This window comes from Rousettus aegyptiacus, unplaced genomic scaffold (assembly GCF_014176215.1).
Source record: "Rousettus aegyptiacus isolate mRouAeg1 unplaced genomic scaffold, mRouAeg1.p scaffold_m13_p_3, whole genome shotgun sequence".
NCBI lineage: Eukaryota > Metazoa > Chordata > Mammalia > Chiroptera > Pteropodidae > Rousettus > Rousettus aegyptiacus.
In genome coordinates, this window is record NW_023416306.1 from 39,041,994 (window position 1) to 39,067,508 (window position 25,515).

General features: G+C 37.8%; 1 protein-coding gene across 1 annotated transcript in view; it reads left to right on the plus strand.

The window, feature by feature from the left end:
* The window catches only part of GNAQ (G protein subunit alpha q), a 268,792-nt gene that overhangs the window by 117,085 nt on the left and 126,192 nt on the right, over positions 1-25,515 (plus strand). The gene's annotated exons all lie outside the window — the stretch shown is intronic.

The window sequence follows — 25,515 nt, forward strand, 5'->3', positions numbered from 1 at the left end:
TGGCTCAAATGCAAGGACCCGATTTCCTTGAATTCTTCTCAAGGTATCAAATAAACAAGAACCTAAACATTCACTTAGAGCTTGTGCTCTAAGTGCTTATATGACCTCCTAGTTCACCTCCTTGGTCATGACCCAGCTGGTTCCCAAGCTTCTTAGACTATCCAGAAGGTGGGCAGTTTATCCTCATGTATTTAGGAATTGGATGGAACAAAAAAACTGACATTTCAGTGGAACTCTTTGGTGTACTATATTTAAATACACGTATATTCTATCCACTTCTCCTTAATTTTTGTCCTATTTGAGAGGTTAAGAAAAACTTTACAAAGTATGAAAAGAGGTTTGCTTTCTTTTCGAAGTCTGTGTTATTAACTAAATAACTGTGTTATTTTCAAGAGGGATCATTCAGTGTTTTAAACCCACTTGTACGTTCTTCTCTGTGCCCCGTAAATGAAGCATTATCCAGTAAGAATGGCTAGCATGTGTTTGATTTCCACAACACTAATGCCGTGGAGTAAGACCCAGGTCATATCGACTTTTAACAATGCTCTTCAGCTTCAGTTTTTAACAAACCATTGCTTCGACTATTGTTAAAAATTATGCTTTGCAACACTGAGGGACTTCATGTCACTGAATGGGCTGTGATTATGAAATTCATTCTTGTAAGTCAATAAATATCATATCACTCTGAACACTGTTCATGCACATGGACATTGACCTGGAAGAAACCGGTGAGGGGGGTTCATTTTGCATTTGATGATCAGTTGTAGTGGTGGTGTAAGTCGAGCCTACTTCATGTATTTACATGGCAACTGGAATGATAGAAGGTGCCAGCGATTGCTGGAGTGCGACAGAGGGGCCTGGGAGAGAGAGGAGAGGTGGCAAGGCCTGACCGTGAAAATAAGGTAAAAGACAAATGTGTCTGATAACATTCTAGAGAATTCAGTGGACTTGAAACCTATTTACAAGGCTGGATTTAAGATTCTTTAGATGCCAAAAAAGGACAAGTGAAACTAAAATCCAGTAAGTTTTTACATAACAAATTTGGTGCTCAAGACCTATTAGAAAGCAAAAAAAAAAAAAAAAAAAAGGGTTGAAGGGTTGAGGGTGGTGGGGGGTCTTTCTGGGTAGAAACTTGGCTTGTGAAAAAAGGCTGAGTTTGGTGAAATTAGTAATTAAAGGCTTATTTCTCATCTTGTTTCATGCCTGGGGTGATGCCCTGGCTTCAAAGCTGTAGTTCAAAGGAGTTTGTCCACAAAGATCAGTTACTCAGAGGCTAAAACGTGCTTGAAGAAAAGAAAACCAAGAGTGAGAGTGAGAGGAAGGGAATTTTGGAATCTTCTCTAACCAAATCACACAGGAGGAGTGAACAGCACTGCATGTATTGGCATGTTCTTTATTGCTGGCATAGAGGCTCTCTCCAGTTATAAGAACTAGTGTACTCTTTAAAGCTCTGACCTCACATATCCATTTGAGCAAGATAAGTGGAAAGAGAACACTTCTTTCTTCAAATACTTGGGGCAGAGAGTGGGCCTCACAAAAGCGGCATAGGCAGGGCCCTGAGGCTCAAGCACTGATGGAGTCACACACGCAGTGTTCACATAAAAAGACAGCAATGGCAGTATGTACTGAGCTTTGCAAGATAAACACTAAATTTTTTCTGAATATATGTATCGAGGGAAGGTGAGTAAATTACTAGATATTTAAGATTTCGAATTAAAATAACTATTTCCCTGTCTTATGTCCCCAACATCACATATGTACCTGCTCCTCTACGGGGGTGGGGAGGGGTGACTTTTTGGGCGAGGAAAGAATCCAACAAAAATATTCAGAAACTATTTAAACTTTTGGATAAAAGATAAGAACTGCTGCTACAAAGGATAGTGATAGATAGACCGTGTGTTGGGGTTGGCCAATGAGCTTAGACAAGATAAGAATAACTTAGTTGAAAATATGTATGAGGATTTAAAAAATTGCAAAATAGTTACAGAAAAAAATCAAAATAAGGAAAAGTAAAGCTGTTCTTTTTTGCTGAGCTGCTGACTTAGGTATATTTTATCTTTGAATCTTATGTTAATAAATTAGAAAGTTAAACTCTGAAACAAGGATGTATAAAGAAAACATATTGTGAAATTAAAGCATTCTCTTCTTTTATTAGGACTTTTGATGAGATATTCTCATTTGTCCTGTCTCTGGGCAAATGATTCCTGGACAAAGATGTTATCTCTTGAAAACTGAGTGTGAGAATACTGATCACTTCTCAATGCATTTTGGTTAGAATTTTTATTAGTGAAATGCTGTTTTATGACTCATTTCTAATTCTCATATTTTTCTGCCCCCTATATTTTCAGAATGAAATAAGAGCATTTAGGAAATAGCTGCTACTAAAGTTTTCCTAGGCACAGCTTAAGTAATGGCTGGCTTGGGTAAATATATCAAGTCTTTACCAGTCAAACGGCATGTTTCTTTGGGAGTTTGACAGAAGGGCCATGGAGGACTCTAGAAGGAGTATAGTGTTCTTCTGCCTACCTACCCAAATAACCAATGCAAAGATATGTGTAAATTGGCAATTACATTTTTGGGAACAGAATCAAGAGGATCTCATGTTGGAAGGAACAAAAATGTTGAATAAAATTCTAGTGAAAAACTAAAGACTAAAATATTTAAAAAAAGAATAAAATATAAAGCATGTCAAACAAACCAACCATTGTCTATTGGAGGATTTGTTTTTATGTGTAAGTAGATAAAAGGAACAACTAACTTATCGCTTTTCTTGTTTTAGTTCATTATGATTTGGTATGTTATACAATTTCTGTATGTAAAATTAATGCAAATTGACCCTTAGAAAAATATTATCTCATAACTGGAGAACCATTCTAAAGATCAAGGCAAAAGCTCCAAAATAGGATAAAATGGCAATTCATTAAACTTTCTAGGCTATGGTAACTTAAGATTCTAGAGAAAAAATAACAAAACCTTCAGATACAGAGGTAGTAGTTCATTTGGTAAGAAATAAACAATGATTTATTTTGACAAAGAGAAGCAACCTAATTTAATACAGCAAGCAGAACTCTGATTAGAGACTATGATAATAATGGGAAGAAGAAAAAAGCAAGAAACATTTCTGTCTAGTATCAAGGGTCTTACATAGACAGCAAATTGGAAATGAAGTTGCAGCATGACTTGGGGTCTGGAAAGATCAGCATTGTGTCTGTAAGCATTGCAGTAATGATCCCTCTTTGAAAATATTCTAACAATGCCTGGAATGCCATATTTACAGACAAAGGCAAGATGCTAGAAACTTTAGAAATGAGTAAACAGCATTATAAAAGATAAGCTAGTATTAAGTAAATTTTTCAAATGTTTAATTCAGTAGATATATTTTGACTAAAGTGGAAAGAATCAAAAATTATTTTGAGGTGTTTAGTTTGAGATATACATAGTGTGTCAGAGGAAGCTGGGCATGAAGGATATAGAGTAACAAAAGGGGGTTCAGGCCTATGGGCCAAGAATAACATTTTTCTGGTTTTCTAATTTGATTCTCTACTCCGTGCTGAAAATGCACGCCCTTTGTCTGCTGTCTCTGAGGGAGAAAATGGCTTTTGGTGCCTTGATGCATCAGACACTGGAGAGACTTTGCTGGGCTGTTAGTGAATATTCTAGAAGCTCCCACTTTACTGTCTGATTTACAGGAACGATTATTTTCCTTATCTTCTTTGTAAACCCAGGCCAAAGACTTCTTTCCAAAAGCTGACATTTTTCTCATTCGGTGTCCCTTATGCAGAATAAACAGATTCAGTGTTTATTTTTTTTTTTAGATTTGGGTACTTTTTTTTTTTTTTCCTTTAAGATAGGCAGAACTCCAGTCACAAGGTAACCCCAAGTATTTTTTAAGTTTAAATTATAGAGTCCTCTTGTACTGAGGTATGGGGATTGGTGACATTTAATAGACATTTAAACTGTTTTTACTTTTATAGCTAACCACTTGCCTCCTTCCTGCCACACCCACTAAAGTTGATCAGTAGAACTATTACTGCTGTCCTTTCTTAATTAGATATTTTCTCTGGGAGCACTAATTTTGAAAAATAAGTGTTCCAGAAGTCACCAAAGAATTAGTATTCTGAAGTCTGTATAGTAACAGGAGGAGTTATTGCTATCTGTACTGGAGAGTTTCAAACTTTTTAGTCTCAGTACTTTTTTACATTCTTAAAAACTCTTGTGAACTACAGTATGTGCTTTTGTTTATACGAGCTAGGTTTATTGATATTTACCTTTTTAGAAATTGAAATTGAGACACTGTCAAAACAGAAGTATACACAAGCACACATTCCATTAACCGTCAGAGCGATGGCATCATTACGTATCCTGTAGCCTCTGGAAAACTCTACTGCACAGCCATGAGAGAATATGAGCAGTAAGGGCACAGCACGACCTAGTGTTATTGTGAGAGTAATTGGGCCTCTCAGACGTCTTCAGGGGTCTCAGCAATCCCCAAGGGCACCCAGATCAACTTTGAAAACTATCGATCTAGAGTAATTGCTAAGAAATAGAATCATTACATGAGCCAAAGAGCCCGTACTTGGCTCATAATAAGTCTTTAGTAAATGCTTATTGAATGGGTGTGGATGAAATACTAGTTCTGACATAAAATTAAGCAAAATTACAATAGAAGCTCCTGAGAATAATATTAAGTGTGTATATATATCACTTATGTATATGCATATGATTATTATATAATACTAATTATATGCTAATATATAATATGTATCATTTATATCATGTATTAATGTTATATATTATTATTAGGCGCTTATATAATATTACGAATAATAATATATTCTACTTCAATTGGGAGGACTATTAGATCAAGATTCTGTGAAGCTCGAGCTGTAATGTCTAGAACAAACTTATAGTGCACCCCAGCAAATATCCTCAATTTAGCTGGCATTCCTTACCTATATGCATTAGCACAAAACTACTTATAGAACTTCAAACTGCTCTTGTCTTTGGGGCAGATAGAAGCTTGGGGAGTGAAGCAAGCAAATAAGAAACAATCTGATGATTTATTTCAAGCCTAATAAGCAGTTTATGGCTAAGCCCTAAGAATGATTTCTTTCTTGTCTTTGATAAAGGCAAAAAAATATATGTAGTAAATTAATTTTGTTTAAAAATTATAAACTGAAAAATAGGAAAATCTACTTTAAGATCCTTTACTTTGCAATTTAGGAAATGTCTTCACTTTTTAGTAACATGAAGTGCTTCTGCCAGTATTGAGACACTATGATTCATTTATTTGTTATATCATCAGTCAAAGCAAGCTTGACGCTCTTTACCAAATGTGGGAGACCCCACTCAGCTTATCTAGGCAACTGCTTCTCTGTTTTATTTTTTAGGTTGGCTGGCTGAGGCGATAGCTTTGCTAAGCTTTATCTATGTGTTTAGTCAGGCAGAGATACAGGGTTCTTGGGGTAGTAGCTTCTACTACTTTCTTTGTTGTAATTGACTATACAGCCACAGACAATATTCAGTTCTCAATAAAGTTTATTTTGTATCACTTACTCTTTAATTTGTCTTGTAAACACCCTATTATCCAATGACATATCTTTGAATGTCCTGCCAACCAAAATCTTTCCTGCTAACCAGCCTCCTTTTTTTTTTAGGCCAGTGGAATACATTTTTAAAAGGAACTCGGAATTCATTCCAGGAGTCTATGGGGCATTCTTTCTGCACTATAGCAATTCATAATGCTCTTGCTTTCTGGGAGAAGAAATGGTTGAAATATTAGAAATTAGCTACTAGAGTGCTTCTTTTTTTCCTGAAGAGCACAGTAACTGCTAAACAATTCAATTTAATTAAATTGTGTAAATATATTTTCTGACAGGTTTGTCCAGATTTATTTAATTTTACCAATAAGTAAGTGGTACTGTTTTTCTTTTTCTAAAACAGTATATTAGAGCATTTTAGTAGGTCACTAAATCATATTAAAAACCTTAAGGGGAAGATTCTTATGTTCTTTTAATATCAATGGTTATTGAATGTGAATCTCGTTTCAACCAAAGACATATTGTTAAGATGATAATACCACTTTCTTTGTCTTCTTTATATTTTGCTTTACACTCAATACTTTTGGCTACCAAATATGGGGTCATGTTCCCCCATACCAAACATTTCTGTGACATCAGCTGGGTGCCCTACAATTCAATTCAACTCTAACACTATTACTTGTAGCTAGTGTCAGACGGCACACATTAAGGGTTCAGGCCCAGAAGACTGTCTCCCAAACTCCATTTCAGATGCCAGTCATAATTCCAGGTTGTTGCTTGGGCTTCTCACTGGCTGGCTATAAATCAGAGGTTTTCACAACCTCCTCCTCAGGTTTGACAATTTGCTAGAGCAGCTCACAGAACTTAGAAAAAAAATTGACTTACTAGATTACCAGTTTATTATAAAGGGATATAACTCAAGAATAGCCAGATAGAAGAGATGCATAGGGCAAGGTATCTGGAAGGGCACAGAGCCTTCCATGCTCTCCCCAGACGTGCCCCTCTCCCAGCACTTCCATGTGTTCACTGACCTGGAAGCTCTTCAAACTCTGCACTTTAGGGATTTTATGCAGGCTTCATTCTGTAGGCACAGCTGATCAAACCATCAGACCTTGGCCATTGGTGGTTGATTCATTTGAGGGGCTGAAAGTTCCAACCCTCTAATCGTATGGTTGGTTCTCCCTAACAACCAGCCCTATCCTATAGTTATCTAGGTGCTTTCCAAAAGTCACTCATTAACATGAACTCTGGGGCTTCTCACGAATAACAGAAGACTCTCTTTACACTTTTATGGTTCTGGGAATCATAAGTTCTGGGAACCAGGAATACAGATAAAGACCTAATATGTATTTCTTATTCTAAATCACAATATCACACTTCTCATCCTTTTCATTCTCCTCCTCTTTCACTTTCATTTTTAAAAAGATCAATTTTAAGGAAACATAAGTTTTCCAAAATCACAAATGATTTTAGTGAGTTTGAAAAGGGGCTTTAGATTTGGAGACCCGTATTTCCAAAACCATAAAGGTAAAGGTAATCTTTGTGGGCTATAAATGTAGAATACCATGGTTCCTGGGAAAATTTTTTTAAACCTGATTTGTACTTTTTATGCTTTTCCTTTCTTTCCAAAGTCAGTTACCAAAACATGGTTAACCTTCAGGAAAGTCGTGCGGGAGAGGGAAAACCCTGTGGGTGTGTTTGTCTTCTTTTCCCTCCCCCTAACAAGTTGAAAGAAAATAGTTTATTAAAACCTGTTGAGCCCTCAGCACAGCTCTTAGAATTCCACCTTGTTCTTGGGGTTTTGTTTTCATCATCCCCTTTGCTTCGCTGTGTGTCTGGCTTGTTGAGCATTCTTGGCTCCTTGAGCGTCATGACTTCCGTCAGTGTACTTACGCGTGTGAGCACAGGGAGGTTCAGGGAAAGGCTAAGATCTTGGGCAAATCTCTTTATCTCCCTGAGCTCCAATTTTCTTAGTTATAAAACGATGACGTGGGACTAAATTGTGTCTAAAACCCTTTCAACTCTGGTATTATTGTAACAGTTATAATCCTTAGCTTTGGACGGCTTGTTGTGGGCCAGAAATATATGTAGTCTTATGTAGTACTTAGAAACCCAGCGGATAGGTACCCCTATTTTCTCCATTTTACAGGTAAGGCTTGGAGATTGGTGGATTTAATACCTCGCTAATGAGTAGTAGAGATGCAGTTTCAGTCCATGGCTGTGTGATATCAGTGCTTTCCTCCACCATGTCAGCTGCTTCCAAAAAAGGAAAAGTCAGTGGCTGCCATTTTTTTACTGACGGCTTACTATATGCCAAGCAGAACACTAGGTACTTTGTGCATAGTTCTATGATGTCAGTTTTGTAAAGATGGAAGTTGAGGTTCAGAAGTGATAAACTTGTCCACCTCCGGATGATTCTGATGTAGAGTCAAGGTTGAGAGCCTCTGCACCAGAGAATGGGCACTCTCTTCTCAGCAGTGTGGCTAGCTACAAGACAAGAGCATGGGTAATGGGCCAGCTCTTCAAAATTGGGTTTTGAAGTATTCCCCACCCCCCTAATCTTTCGCTGTTGAATGTACAGCATCTCATTGTTGTAAATCAACGCCCTGATTGTAAAACACCTGCCACTCCTCCAAAAACAAGGTCTGCTTCAGTGTGATGTTGAAGTGCACAACCTTCAGAGGGGTGATTCAAGAGTAAGAAATCTTGACAGATGGGTTTACTGAATTCCTCCCATTTAAAGAAGCTTTCTTCCTTCCTGGAAGCAGCTGCTATGACTTTTGCTCTCTGAACAGCTTAGAAAACAGAAATGAATGGCAGTTTTTTGCTCTTAAAGGAAACAGAACCAAGGATAGAGCATAAAACATTGCCTATATTAAAAGACAGTGAACATTTCTGGCTTTTTTCTTGAGGAATCTTCACAGTCATTGTTCATTTAAGAACTAAACTGTGGTACAAAGTCTCAAATGAGAGAATAGAACTTCTTCCTCAAAGCCTCCCTCTCTGAACCCTGACCCTTGCTAGGGATTGCTGAATTCTGATGAGTTTCTTAACTCACAGTGTCCTTGGGGCAGTGGCCCTTCCCTAGTAAAAGGAGGCATTTACAGTTCAGAGAATGCTGACAGAAATGTAGGCTGTACTAGCAGGAGACTGGTGTGCCAACCGCACTTCAAGACTGACCAGCCACAGAATGTTTTTACTGGGAAAGGATGAGCTTTCCTAAAAGCACGAATTGATGGCAGGAGGTACAGGATAGAGTTTTGGCCTCATTTTTGGGGTGGCAGTAGGGTACGGTGAAGTAGCATATGGGCATCTCTAGTCTGCAACCAGGAAGAACTGAGATTTCTAACTCCCGATTCATCATTATGGAAAGGTCCACTTCTGTTGCAGCTTGCTTCATTCATTGTTGTCTTTCATGCTTTAAGTTTTTCCCCGCACTTCAAATAAGCCCCCTTTTTGTTTCGTAATCATTTTCTCTTTCTCTGACAAAGAGTAGAATGGAGATGTTGGGCAAAATGGCCAGCAAAGTGATTAGAGACAGCTGGTATGTGCGACATCCCAAAGGCAGCTGGCTCTCCCCACAGATCGGAGGAGAAAAAGGCTTTACACCCCCATAGGAACTTGCTAGAAGCAAGTGCGAGAGTAATCACCTATACAGCTGAATGGAGGAATGATACCTGTTTTCATATATTTTCCTATTTTCCCTCCCCCAATTGCAACCTTGAGAGTATTTCTGAAGCTATAGAAATGTTAGTAGCTTTGAGCATGTTCTTGGGCTGGCTGTCTCTTTTGGCAGTTTTGGTACAATTTGCTTCTCACCTAGAGCAACCATCTATCTATTCAGAGCTTTTTTCTGTCTTCAAAGAACTCTCCTTCTGTGTCTGTTTTGAGAGCGTATTGGTAAGTCGAAGGCATCCTCTTCAGCTAAACACATTTTTCTGATACACCAAAATCTTGAGAAGAATTTGAGAGCCTGTGACAGTATTAAACAAACTTGGTAGTATGTACTTCACAAATTGTTGTAATTATTTTGGGAATATAAACTGCATTTCCATTAACCAATGGAATTCAGATGAGAAAAACTTGTCCCCTTCTCTTTCCAGCAACTGTGTTTTTTCCCAGTCCCTAAATATCGTAACTGATTTTACTGATCACTTCTGTTTTCTTATATGATAGTTTCTTAGGTTGAGAAGCTGTGAACTGAAATGTTTGCATTTTGATTTCAAGCATTTGCTTTTTCCTCAGAAGGGCACTAACTCTCTGTTAAGCATGCCTTTGATTAATATGTATGACAAGAACAATAGACAAGTGAAAATCATTAAGTTAAATACTCATTTAGTTTTCACTGTGACTTTCTTTCATGTTCTTATGTATCTCATCTGCACACAGGTACTTTAAAAATAGTTTTTCTTTATTACAAAAATAATTAGAAAATACAGACAAGTGAAAAAGAAGAAAAATTTCCATCATTACTTCCCAGGACCATGAATCATGATTATTTGTGGAATATGTCCTTCCGTTCTTTTTACTTCTGCTTTTCTTCTTTCTCATACCAAAAATTAGATCTCAGTATGCCATTTTTGAGAACCTCATTGTGAATGAATTTCCATGTCATTTGACCATTTTCTATAACCGCATGTTAGTGACTGTGCAGCTTCCCATTATGTGCCTGTAAACAGCTGGCACAGTCAGGTTGTTGGATATTTACATCGTTTTTGGTCATTCACTGACATAAGCAATGCTGCATTGAAATTCTTTAAAACCTTTTGTATTTGCTTGATTGCCACCTTTAGATAAATTCCTAGAAGTGTTATTTGCTGGTTCGGAAGCTTTTGCCTCATTGCCCTCCAGGATGGCTTACTTATCTAGGATTCTGGGTTCAATTTAGGTCGCTTAAATATAAGATCTGGATCAGCATTTCTTCTCTCTCATTTTCTGTATCATTTGGGGAAAGGGAAAAAAAACTTCCAATCAACTCACATCTTTGCAGGGTCTGTTTTTCACAAAATTGCATAAAGACAGACGTGGCAATACACTCATATAATATTTAAAATAATTTTTGGTAGCTGATTTAGTCAGCAGCAGTTCTCAGAGTATGAATCCTCTGTACACTCTTGCTTGGTGTCCATGAGAATTCAGGAAAAAATGATAATTGGGCAGAAAATAGGCCATAACTGAAAGGGTCAACCATCTCTTGCATCTACTAAAAAAGGAGTTGAAGAGACACAACTCATTTACTTACTGAAGAGATTTTGAGCCCCTTCTATGTGCCATGTGGTGTTCTGGGTGCTCAGGTTACCTCAGATGGCAACCCCTGTGCTTGTGCAGCTGACATTGTAGTGTTTGTCCTTGTACGGGTGTGTGTGTGTGGGGGGGGTTATAGAAAATATCACAATCATTTACACGTATGACAGGAGATGATCAGTGTCATGAACAAAATAAATACTAGTGTAAGAGGAATTACAAATGTACAGAAAGAAGAAAGATGTTGGTCTCACTGAGATACTGACATTTGGGCCAAGATCTATAGAGGGAAGGGACCTATACAGTAAGCCTGCCAGGGACATACTAGAAACAAGGCCACGAGACAGGAATGTGCCCTTGGTCCAGGACTTTGAGAAATCTTTCCTGGCCTTCAAGGTGTTGTTGCACACCCATACACACAAACCCAGAATGTGTTCAGCCTCAGTTCCTACCTTGCTTCTAGGCCTCTAGAACACTATTTTGAGGTACAGGCCTGTCATGCACAGGCAGACGCTGTGAAGAGTGGCCTTTTCGTGCAGTGAAAAATGTAAAACACACTTGATATGTACCTGCATCAGCAAGGGTAAACTAATGGAAAACACATCGGTCCCAGAAAGAACAAAAAACTCTCCATGATGAATGCCTATTCTTTTTCACACTCAGCTAAATAAAATTTACGATACCATGAAATTAATGAAGTAGACCTTCTAAAATGAAAATACGGTTCAGGCTTATTGACAATAAGGTATACGCAAAAAGGTATAAATCTACTTGGAGTTCAGTGGAACTACAAAAATTATTATGAATCCCTAAATGCTAAAGGATCAGCCAGGACATCTTTCTTAACTTTACCCCATTTTACTGTGGAGGAAACTGAGGCACAGGCAGTTCCGGGACTTGTTCCCAAGCTCGTGCGAACTAGTCATCGCGTTGCTATTAGCCTGGTTCACAAAGTTGCCCTCTCTAGTTCCCATGGCAGGGTCCTTCCAGGGCCACTGTGCTTCTCTCTAGAAGGCCTGATTGATAAAAACATTTCTAAATACCATCAATTATGAAATAACTTTCTCTCTCTTCTCCTTGAGGCGATAATCAATTTTCTGCTCACTAATGTGTTGTGTAGCACACTTGGACACTAAACGAATTACTGAACTTTATATTTTTCTTGAAGGAAAATATAATGCACACATCATGAAAACCAGATGAGGCTGATAAAATACATCTAACTGGAAGTTTTCAAGCTCAGCAACATTGCAGAACCCAAAGGGTAGAGTTTTACGTTCAACCTTAGTGAACTGGTTAGATGAGATTCTTCAGATCTGATCTAATTTGTTTGTAGACACAACTTAAATCTTTCTATTGATTCTCACACTGTCAAACCTGTCCCTTGAGTAGCTACTTTGCAAGAATACATTTTTAAATCAATAAAAGTATTATGTATAATTTTTAAAATATTTTAAGCCTTGTCCACAAATATCTATTACATATTGAGTGGTAGTTTGTCAAGAAAATAATCATTAAGGTTAAAATTTGCTGCTTTTTGTGAGTCTGAACAGATATTACTCAAAGGCATATGTCCAGTGAGGATAATCCAGCATCCAATAAGAACAATTTAAGAGTGACTTGCCACAGAGAAAAGAAAAATAGGCATTTTAGAATTAAAATTAAAGCTGCAGTCTTTTTCTACATCTTTTCCAGATTTTTCAAATGCTCTTGTCATTACTTTCCCGACTCATTATTCTGTTCATCTTAAAATAGTATTCAAAATCTCATAAACTTTAAAATTTCTATCTCAAACATTTAGCTTAATATCACTGTAATAGAACTTAATTTTCACAGCCTACTACCCACCAGCTCGATTATCATGATATCTATACATCAAGTAACGAGTTGGAAAAAATACTCTGCTAAAGGCAAGGAGGCCAACATAATTAGTGCATTTTATGGCCCAGGAAGTGTGTTAGCATTTTATTTACAATGCATTGAAATCCCCAGAATAACATGTACTGTAGTAGATTTTATTATCCCCATTTTAGAGATGAAGAACCCAGCCCATGAGGATTAAATTGCCCAAGTCACCTAGCCTGTAAGGCATAGAGGTGACATCCAGACATCTGCAATTTTGAATTAAAAGTGCATAGTTTCCCAGTCTTCTCTTTCTCTTCCCCTTTTTGCCATTACCTTGGGCTGTTTTCCCTAGGTCAAATTTAAAAATTTTGAATTGGATCATAGTTTTTTTTTGTGCTTGGAAGGGATTCTTGGAAAAAAAAAAAATCCTTCACTGTTTTTGCATAATTCCTACCAGAGATGCCCCTGGGAACTGGCAGTTAAGGTAGAGACTAAACAAAAACAGTTGTTCACTCAGCAAATATTTATTGATCATATGCCATGTTCTAAAAACTGTGCTAGGTGCTGGGATTAGAGGGGAGAATGAGACTTCTCCTGCTTCTGTCCTCATGGATCACTCAGGCTCTTGGGAAAGAAGGACATGCTCATTAAAAGTGTGGCAACCAGGCCAAATCGGGAAGCAATTGGTCTGTGGGAGAGAGAGAGTGAGCTTTGGTCAGTGGAATGGACTGAAAACACATTGGACATTCAGGGAGGAGAGTACAATGGACCCTTGAACAGTGTTGGGGTTAGGGACTCCAACCCCTGCGCAGTTGAAAATTCACATATAGTTTTTAATTCCCCTAAAACTGGAAGAATTGGTTCCAGGACCAATTGTGGATACCAGTATCTACAGATGCTTTAGTCTTCTGTATAAAACGGAGTAGGATAATGCATACAGTGGGCCTTCTACATCCTTGGACTTCCAATGTTGGATGGAAGACAGTACAGGTATTTATTGAAAAAAAAGTTGCATACAACTGGGCCAACATAGTTCAAACACATAATGTTCAAGGGTCAATTGTAGTTGGAACACGCATATTGGAGCTAATAGAACTCGAACTTCAGGGCAGTAAATAATTACAGTAACAGAGAAGTAGGGTACTGTGTTGTTTGCAGGGCAGTTTAAGCCAATTTTTCTCCTGCCCCATGTCAACAAAAATATTATTTCTATTTGATTAAACAAAATAGGATCATATGAAAATTTTTAATTAAAGCAGGTTACTATAATTATATCATACCTCTCAAATAATAAGCTTTCTAAGAGGAGAATAAACATTTATTACCCACCTATATTTTTTCCCACTTAACAGAGTCCCCTAATTTGAAAAATAATACAGTCTCTCAACAAATGTATAGAATTAATGCTTGAAAATACATTAACTTGTCAGCTGGAGTTCAGCTCCAAAATTCAAATGTCTCTTGAAAAGAATTGATGGGTTGTTACCCACTTCCATCATCACATGGGACGTTGGAGGAATTATTTCTGTAACTGAGAACTTTTGTACTTGGTATTCATGACGCTAAAACAAATTTCAAGAAAAATTGATAATTATAATGGAATAGAGAATATAGATAAATTATATGAAAGTACAGAATATATGAATAGCTACCACAGAATATTCTTTGGAGGAATGCAAGACAAGCGTTAGAAACATTATTAGATAGAGAAAACTTAACAGGCTAATTGCAGCTCATTGATGTTGTCATCATTCTTGGGAATGTCAATATTGGAAATGATTAGTCTTAAGAGCTCCCAAGTATAAGTTTTTGGCTAGTATGTTCAAAATAAGTTTAGTCGAAAGGATTTGTTACATTTAATTTCATACTGTAATAGACGTGAAGGCCTATTTTCATTTCTTTTTCCCTCAGTTCCTCTTTGTGGAGAATTTTCGCCTTTTAAGGTTATACTGTGTGGTTAAGAGGCAGTGAAAGTCAAGTTGAGGATATCGGTGTTGTAGATAGCTCACACTCCTACAGCTCTCCAGTGTTTAATTGTTTTCACAGAGACTGGAATGGAAGCCAGCTTTCTGATTTATTACTGAATAACCTGGGACAAGTCCCACTTTTTTCTTCTGTAAAATAGAGATACTAATAATGTTTAACTTTATTGGGTTATTGGGAGGCTCAAAAGAGATAAGGATCAAATGAGAATTAACATTCAGTGCTTAGCGTAATGCCTGGCACCTAGTAAGCAGATCCCTTAATAAACATTAGCTGAAAACAATGGGTTTAGGGCAGTCTTGTAGAAGAGCTGTGTTTGCCTATCCTCATTTTAGAGTTAAAGCAACAGCAGCAGCAATAACTGTATAATAGATACCTTTTATCGAGCAGAAGTGCTAAGTGCTAGTACATTATTTCATTTGCTTTCTACAACCACTGTGAAAAGGAGTTTGTGGCCATTCTGTGAAATAGGGTGATTAAGTAACTTGCCTAAACTCACCCTGCTAGTCTTACAGTGGTTGATGCTTGGAATTTAACCCAGGCCTGCCTGGAAAGCGCTTTTCCTCAGTGGGTAGTTCATTCTGTTGCCCATTCGAGCAGGAGCTCTGCATCCTGTCTGGGTGTTCCCTGGGGGTGGGGGGTGGGGGAGACCAGACTGCCTTCTGTGCTTACTGGGGCCCTGCTCATTGTGATCCCAGGCCTGCTCCCTTTCCACTTCAGGTGGCAACTGTTTTATTTTTAAAAATGAATTGTTATATTTTATGTTTATTGGAGGTACATATGGAATGTGATATTTGTTTTTCATTTATAGCCATGATACAGGTATCTTTTAAAAATGTGAAGTAAGTAATAATCCTGGTAGTATGCAAATGCAGCAGAAAATTTTTCAGGTGATATGTGGGTGACTGGATTTTGAGAAACTGCTGCATATCAGTTACCTCTCTAAATGTAGGTTTCTTTTTCTTCTTCCTCTTTTTAGCCTCCCTCAAACCCACCCACCCCCCACTCCACACATACACACACTGAAAAATAACAATGGCAAGTTAAACTAGTTAGTCTGATTGTGACATGGACCCATTAGATGGATGGATAGGGATTCAGGTTGTTTTATTTCATTTGGTTTCCATGAACTCTGTTGTCCATCTAGCATAGCCTTCATTTTTTATCACTCTCTTTGAGAGGTTCCCATTATCTGCATGATTGAAGTGTAAAGTGATGCCTTCAGCATTGTGGCTTCTGTGATTCTCCTAATAACCAGGAAAGGGTGACTGGATTATGAGCTCAGCTGCTGAGGCTCTTTACTGGCATTAAAGTTGGCCCTGGTCTATGAAAGTGGACATTTTCCAAGGCAATTCCCCATTCCCAAGAGCTCCATGGAGATCATATTTGCGGGAAGCAAATCTATAAAGTAATTAGCAAAGGAGTAGATGGACCTACCTGTGGTGAATACTCACACTCTCAAGCTAATAGCTTGTTGGCCTGGCTGGCGACTTCTGTCATCTTTGGCGATAGTTGGCACAGTTTATTGTTGCTGAACACTGGTAAGAAGTTAAATTATACTTAGGTTTATACTTTTTCTACCAGCAAAGATGTGGGTTAATGTGACCCCTTGCTCTTTGACTGAAGAGATTCACATAGTCTATCTAGATAAGTAGTCCCCAACCATTTTGGCACTAGGGACCGGAGCTCCTATGACAATCTCATGCCTAAATATCAAGAGTGGAGCTGAGGCTGTGATGATGGTGATGCTGGTGCTGGGGAGAGGCCGCAAATACAGATGAAGCTTTGCTTCTCGCCTGCTGCTCACCTGCTGCTGTGTGGCCTGCTTCCTAACAGGCCACAGACCGATAGCAGTCCATGGCCCAGCGGTTGGGGACCCCTGACCTGGAGGATTTAATTTCTAACACAGGTGGAGGTTGTTCTAGGATGTGGGGTAATTAGTTGACCTTTTTTAGATCGGAGTGATGTGAGGAATGTTAGTTTTCAAAAGCAGTGATAAAATCATCTCTTATTCTTTCCTTTGCTGTTTACTCAAGTAACTGGGGGATTTGGTTTTCTATAAATCTCAGTGGGTCAAATAAATCACACTAAACTTTTAAAATTCAGATGGGTTGCTTTACCTAGCCACCCTGAATATAAGTAGGAATGGTGGTTACCAAAATTTAAAGGGCTTTGAGGGACATTGGGAAAATCCTCTGCCCCAAAGGTGAGCTCCAGACTCCTTAAAATAACCAGTTATTTTCTTTTGAGGCTTCTCGTATCTAGTTTTATCTACAAATCCCTGGGCTAGTGGGTTAAGATAAAATAGATTGAGATAGGGTGAGCAATAGGACCAAGTGATAGGAAGGGCACCTTGGAACCTGGATTACTGCCCTGAGAGATCATGCCTAGGCCAGAAATAGGTAGAAGGTTCCAGAAAAGGTAAATGGGACTTTAAAGAAAGACTCATGTTACCTTTTTTTAATGGACATATCCGAGGTAAGTCAGCCTCATAAACTGTGTGAAGTGCCTATTTCAGCCTGGCTGTTTCCTGTATTTAAGAAAAAGGACTGATGGAAGGCTTTAGATGCTTAAGTGTGAACCACTCATGATATGAAATCTGAGTATCAATGCAATAAATGTTTTGTTTCTGTCCTTGATGTGTTTAATGCCTAGCTCTTTTTGGATATCTTGCATTTGCTTGCCCCTTGGGCCCAGAAGCAGTGTTTGTGGCTGCTTTTTATGGTCTTCCTTCAAATATTTCTTTTTCCCACCCCTTCCTTATTCTTTTGTCTCAGGAAATGCCACGAAAACAAAAACACCTGCCAACGAACTCCAAAATACATTATTTGCAGTAAGAGAAGAGCAGCTTAGTGATTTGATTCCTATGTATGCTTTCATTTCAGGGAAATTTTTCAACTTTAGGAGCACTGCAAATAAATATAAAATAGATAGGCATCTCTGCATTAGCCCTGTTAGAGAATACATAAGTATTTATTTCCCTTGGGGATAAAGTCAAACCTCACAAAGGATAATAAATATAATAAGGTTCATTTCCTTTTTGTACCCAACCATGAGTTAGGTATCAGCTGTTGTACCTTGCATGTGAAAACAGATAAAGCTGTTCCATTGTGCTGGCAAACATCTGCTTACCACCATTACTGCAATTGTGTCTGTTCTTCAACTAGCTTCAGCTAAGTGGGGTGTTGGAGTGTTGTAACATCCCCAGGAGTAGACCCCAAGGGAGGAACACAAAACCCCATTCTACTGTACTTTCCAATACATTCTTCCTTCCAACAAAGCAAAATTTGCTTGCTGCTCCCTCCCTCCGTGGCCTTTGTGGGAACATTCTCATGACCTGGAATATCCTCTTACTTTCCTCTAAGCCAGATCATCCTTCTGCTAGATTTCACCGTGGAGTTTCTGTTCTTTTTGCATTAGTCCTTAACCTTTGGGAAAGTATGCTATCAGTGTGCACAATCTTGAGGTATATTGTGTTGCTTTCTCATGTGTATAAAAGCCCTCTTCATGTGTCTGTACATGGTCTGTATATATAGAGAGGCTGGTATGCTGGAAGAAGCACAGGATCATGAGTCAGAAACCCTGAGAGTCTTCATGTGTGTGACCTTGGACTCTGTCCCCATCTCTCTGGTTTTCAGTCTTCCCATCTGTAAAATGGAAGATAATTTCTTCACACCCGTCACAAATTGTGGTCAAGAATAAGTGTACTAAAGTGGGTTAAAATGTACTTTGTAATCTGTACCTCATGTGAAATTCTATTTGTAGTGTGAGTTTCCTAGTGTCATATACACATTCAGCACATGGCAAGTTCAGCTTACACACAGTGCCCCCTCAGAAGCTAAGCCTTGGCTTCCGTTGCCCCAGGGAAGGGAATGCTAATAAACAAAAGAATTTATTTTTTTGGCTTTTAAGCTTTCAAGAACTCAGATACTAGTAGTTTATGGGTAATTTGACTGTGATTTCAGGAATTTTTACAGTTAATTTTAACCATATGCAATTTTTACTTTAAGTGCACATTTTACAACCAAACCACAGTGCACTGGTATTCCATTTCACATAGTTCAAATTACTTAACTCAATGCTGAGTATCAAATGCTCTAGAAATACTGAGTAACATAATATATAATAATATAATATAATATGAAGTTATGTGACTGACAAATAAGTAATAACATTTGCTCTTCAGGAAAATTTGGACACAAGCTACCTTTTATTTGATTTGGATGAACTATTAAAATATAATCTGTATTAGCCCTGGAATTGAAAGTAAAACTTTAAATTTAACATGAGATAATAATTTATGTTTTGCCCAAACTTTTAGTCTCCACTCTTGCCCCTTGCGCATGGTCATTCATGTACACACACGCGCGCACACACACTTCCTGAGGAAAGTTCAGTGTTGCTCAGATAATCAGAAAATCTCAAGTTGTCCTACAGGAGTACTTTTCATCTTATGACAGCTGATCAATGATGTTAGAGAACCATAGGTTTCACATTCATCCACTCAGGTAGTAACATTCTGCAGTTCTATTTTAGATCAGAAAATATGATACTTTTATAGCATACTCTGGACAGCTGACACATCTTTATCACTCCATCTGGGAGCTCATCATAGAGTCAGACAGTGGGAGCAAAGCAAGGTGAAGGAGAGAGGAACCTGGAAGCAGCCTTTGAACACCTTGCTTTTAAAGACGATTTTAGAAAGCACCAGAGAAGCCTGTTGAACACCCATGTGAAATTTCATAACAGGAATCCCCTCACCCCTCCAACCACTCCCAAAATAAAAAAATCAAAAACTCCATTTGTGCTTTAGAGAAACAAGGAAAAATTTAAGCCAGTCTGAGTGTTCTGAAAATGACTTTTCGGAGCTGTATGTCTAACCCATCTTTTCTGAGCAGACACTGGGCCAGCTACTTGCCCCTGGTTCCTGAGCATACTCCTGGTAAGGGGTAGTGTCTGCGATTTGGGAAGAGCACAGTGCTGGGTAAAGGACCGTATCTCCCTTCTGGGGAACCCAGAGGAAACAGAATGGTATCACAAGAAAAAAAGAAACTGAATTGCCTTTTGTCAACTAATTTTTGTTTTTTTAGCTACCATGCATGACTTATTATATGGTACATGTTGTAGACAGAGTCATCACTAAGCTTTAAATTAAAAAAAAAATAACTTTGATATATAATTTACATTTACTAAGATGTACCAATTTCAAGTAGACAGCTCGAGGTTTTATGATTGGGATAAAGCTCGTGCCATTGGTGAGCAAAAAGCTAGCATCTAAAAAAGGCATTAAACTTTCTGTGATATTTCAAACAAATCTCAAACTGCTTCCTCTCACTTCGTTTACCAATATCACTTAACTATCCCCAAAGGAAACTATTCAAAAATTCTTCATTCATTAGCTGATTAAGCTCTGTAGCCTTCCTGACCCAGAAGATCATATTTTATCCTACTCTTAAAAATTGTCATGAGAGCATTTTACCTTCAAGAGTTATTGAAAAGAACCAAGTAATGAAGGGAAGCAGTTATTTATCCCATTCTAGCTGTGTTTCTGATTGCAGGTGATTCAAAGGTCTGAAAGACAAAGTCTCTACTATCATGACACTACTTAAAAGAGAATTTATCTCCATATACATATAGACATTTAAATTACAATTTTTTTTTTATCTGTCCAAATGCTAGAAGAGGCTAATGGCAAAGGGGAACCTTGTGTTAGGCCTTGAGTGATAGGAAGTGGGGAGGGTGGTCCCAGAGGGGGATGGATTTGAACATAGATAAGGCAGTAAGGTCCATTCAGAGAAGAGTGAATCATGGCCCTGCTGAGGAGTAGTGGTTCTAAAATTATATAGGTAGGAAGTGGTCAAATAAAGGAGCATTTTTATAAGCTGCACAGGGAAGTTTGGATTTTATCCTAGACCCATTTGAGAGCAGTTAGGAATTTTTCAGCAAGACAGTGATGACATTAAAGTAGCATTTAAGAAGATTTAATTCCTGTCTTACTCTCTACATTTATGTCATAAATATGGTTGTTTACCACATCAGGTAACTAAATTATTCCAATAGGGGATAATTCAAAATTCTCTATAAACTGATTATACTTATTTTGCTTTCTTGACTCAGGTGATTATATCCCTGTACATCCACTCTTCTTTATTACATATTTTATATGTCCCTGAAATGCTGTGATAAATATAGGCAACCATGACCTGTTAATTTTATCATTCTTTCTTCATTGTTTTCTTCTGAAACACTTAGGATTAGAGCTTGTTATTCCTGTTGTGAAAGAAAATGGCTTGGCAGTGAAGAGTAGAAAATATAATTTTCTGACTTCATTTAATTAGGCTTGTCCTACAAATTATATAGTTAAATTTCCTCTCCTGAATGTCAGTTCTGTGTTTTTTTCCTATCAAAATGATGATAGAATGAATAATTACTTGCATGATTCATTTCTTTAGAAAGAAAATTTTATGTCAGTAAATATTCACAAAGACAGTGGGGAAACAGTTGAAAATAATATTGTTTATAATATGAAATACATGGACTTAGGTCAGTAAATACAGCTTGCCTCCAGGTATTTAGCATTTATAGTTCTTGAAGAGTTAAATTTCGGGAAATTTCATCATTTAAGAAGGAACTTAATAAACCATTTCTTTATTAAAGGTCTCTTAGACTATGCCACAAATCATTAAATATCCTCTGACTCAAAATTCATAAACTTGGGTCTGTTTCAGTGAGGACTGACTTTTTGTTTGAAAAGCATTATTGCAGATGGAAATAAATAGGTGACTGCCACACCAAACATTGAACTCCATTTGGTTTGGACAAAGTCAGTTATTTTGAAAGGTATTGCCATAGAACTGTTCTGAGATTGAATTGGTTTAGAAATATAATTTGCTTCTCTTTCACTTACTAAATAATATACATAGGTATTGTATATTCATATACTATATACTGTGATATGTAGTTATGAAAACAAAGTATATCATAACATATGCTGTTGCTTCTCCTTATTACATCTGTGACAAGAAAAGAGGTCAGGGTATTAGTAACTCCAAACTATTGACTACTTTTAAGCAAAACTGGCTCTGTCAAGGTCTGAGAGGGCTGATATTTATGCTTGAGCCTGGCAGATTTCACATAGATTTACACCACAAAGCTAATATTTTGGTCCAGGTTGATAAATGATTCGTGCCCATAGCCTACTGGAGTCCTCCTAAAGGGACTCACTGATGATGGGATGTTTTTATTCCTGCATGTCCTTTAGACCTATCTCTGGTCATATTCCATAATATGTGCTTAGAGGTAATCAAGATCAGATGAGTTCTCAATGGCATACAGCTTTAATTCATAGCAAGGACTTTATTCTAGAATCAGGATTATTTTCCTTAATGGATGTGAGGCTTCCATGCCCAGTTATTGTCAGTCTTCCTTCCTTTCACAAAGGAAGACTTTCTTTGTTCCCCTGAGGTCCTTCTGGGATGATTGCACCATGGTCTGAACCCAAGAGTACTCTTTCTCCTTCTGCTTGACTTTTCTCCACTTGCACACTTTGGGGTTTGTTTCAGGTGAGTATGTAATCTTACATATGATGATTTGGCTGAAACAAATTAATCATCCATTAATAACCTTTCATTAACACTCTACCATATCAAGGGCACAGTTCTGGTTCTTACTGGGGAACCTTGATTTCTTTATACTCAGCCTTGATCTAAAGAGGATTTTCAGTGATTTACAAGGAACAAAATGACATAAATTAGAAGTATTTTTGAAAACGAAAATAATATTTGTGATGCCAGGAATTTTGGAATCTGGTGCTAGCTTCTCTGGAATTTTCACTTTAGTCAAATGAATACAAATGGATAGTTAAACCAACAACAACTAAGACCTTACAGATGGAGAGCCCAAATGACTGGCACAGACAGTCAGTCCTGAGTGTAGAGTTCCTAGGGAGTAGGATGCTCAGACAAGGGTTTACAGAAGAACTGGGATCTGAGCTGGGTCTTGAAATGGGGCACAGGGAAGATGATGAAAGTCGATGTCTGCACAGGTGAGAGAGATAGAAGGGATGTTCAGAATGCACTCCATTTTATCAAAGAAACTCTGTTTTCAACTGACACATTTTTCAAGCTCAGTAACTCTCTGTTTCAAAATCTAACATGGAGGATATCTTTTAATTCTGTTTTAAGATGCATAACATAAATATATTTCTTTAAAGACACTAAATTAACTTCAGAAAATAATAAATTATAGGCTACTGTCTTTCAATAAAAGCAACATAGTATTCCTCCATTTAAAAAGTTTTAATTTAGATAAAATATTGACTAAAATTTTATATCTGCTAATTTCTAAGCTTATTTCATTTTTCGCCCGAGATATTATTACTTAATTTACATTTTAAGAACTACTCGGTTTTTATATTGTTTTTATAACTCATTGCTACATGCAGCTTTCACTTATTGTATGAAATTTCTAGAGAAGTTCTGATCAGATCACTTTGTCCATCAATATGGTATATGCATCGATAGTAGCATATATAGCTGACAATTTGATAATTTGCTCAGCCATAGCAGTCAATAAAGATTGACAAGACATCACAACTAACCATTTTTGGCTATAATAATACTGGTATTATTATTTTTGTTGTTGTTTGCAATCACTGCCCAACTTCGTTTTAACAGCTCTAATGGTAAATAATTATTATAATGCAGAATTTATCAAGCATGGTTGCTCCCACCCCATCTAGGAATTCCATAATCAAATACAATTGTCTGTGTTTCCATTGAACCTCATGTAAACTTCTAATATAGCAGTTTTAACAATTTGATACATGTTCCTCTTCTAAAGAGTAAGCGCTTCAAGGAGAGGATTAGGTGTCTTAGTCATCATTTTATCCTCAGCCCCTGCAATAGTACGAGCATAGAGTAAATCTTCAATAGCTATTCACCGACTGAATGAATGAGCACTGCTATGGCTAATTATAATGAATGCTACTCAACTCTTTATTATCATTTTGTAGCACTTTCCAATGCAATATTTCATAGAGTCATAGACCATGGGAGCCGGAGTGGTCATTAAAGGAAATCTGATTTCCTTTATCATGAATGGAAAAAAGCTGAGATACAGAGGGGAAATAATTGACTTGCTAAAGAATACAGAACCGTGACTAGCAGAACTGAAGCTGGAACTCTGGGTGCCTTGTGGTCAAGCTTTGTTCCTGTGACACTCCTTGCCATTGACCACTCAGCCATCACTTTCCAACAGTTAAATGTTCTACATACTTGGTAATGCTGCTTTTTACATGAACGTTCCAAGAACTTCACTTCTTGGTATTTACAGTGTCTAATTAGGTTATCCTGAAATAACATTTTTCGAACCAAGGCTGGCATTGCCAGAAAGTTCCTGAAATTTCAGGCTACAGATTATTTGAAGCAAATAGCTTTCTTACTATAAGTTCAGTAATTTCACAAAAATGCATAGCTAAGAATTTGAGGAAAGAATTCTTTTATTCTCACAATATTATAAATTATATGCAGTTTGTTGAAATGATATTCTGAAAAAGTGTCAGTTATTATCATTTGGAACTGACTTGATGCTGACTCTGATATGATGGTTGGCCTGGTGGCCTTTCAGATAGAGAAGGAAATGTGGAATGACAAAATGAACTGTTTGTGAAGTTAAATGAATTCATCAACAGATTACTGATGAACATAGAGGAATTCCGGGTTTCAATATATTTGGCTCCATTTGGAGCTAAGAGTGAAAAGGGGTTGATTTCCTGTTAGCAGGGAAAAGCCAAGTGATATGGTGGGAGTATGTGACTCTGGGTTCTAACAAGGGTACAATCAGGATGATTAGAGCAGGGTTTGCGTATGAAGAGGCTACTGACAAAGGTGTAGATGGGGAGCCACCAGAGAGATTCATTGATCTGGGCCTGACAGCAGAATGACTGGTTACCTGAAAAGAGTGTATTAGTTTCCTATTGCCACTATAATAAGTTACCACAAACTCAGTGGCTTAAAACAACACAAGACTTCTGGAAGTCAGAGGTCTGAAGTGGATTTTATGGGTCAAAATCAAGGTGTCAGGAAGGCTGCTTTCCTTTCTAGAGGCTCTAGGGAAGAATGAGTTGTGTGTTTTTGTTTGTTTGTTTGTTTGTTTGTTTGTTTTTTGCCTTTTTTAGCTTCTAGAGGTCTCCTGCATTCCTTGGCTTGTGGTCCCTTCCTCCATCCTCACAGACAGCAGTAGTGGATCAGATCCTTATCACATCACTTCTACCTCTTCTTGTCTCTCTTGTCCACTCTTAAGGACCCCTATGATTACGTTGGGCCCACTGGGTAATCCAGGAGAATCTCCCCATTGTAATCCCTGTTTAGGTGATAACCAACTTTAATTTCCTTTTGCCATATAGGGTGACATATTCACAGGTTCTGGGGAGTAGGACATGGATATCCTTTGGTGAGAGTGGGGTAATTATTCTGCCTACTGCAGAATGAGAGATGCGTACAGTTTATTACCTTCAGCAGAGCTATGAGCTTCAGTTGGGAATATACCTAACCTAAGGTAACCTCATGTGGAAGGAGCCAGGGAAATAAGTGCTCTGCCTCCCAGTCTCTCCCCATTGGCTGAACCCATCTGAAAGCCACATGGTGCAGGAGCAGTATACCTCAGCTGGGGAGCAGGGGAGAAGGAAGAAGGGGCATCAGGAGGGGCAAACTGAACCTGTCCCACACAGAACCTGCAAGCATCCTAGGTCCTGACTTCCAGAGACCGTCTTTCCCGGTATAGTTTCTTGAGCAGTCAGTGCTCATAATGTGGCCATAATCAAGGCAGAAGCTGGGATAGGAGAAGCTGTAATGTAGTTTCATGTTTTAGCCAGTGTTTCTCTTTTATCTTCAAGTATTTAGTA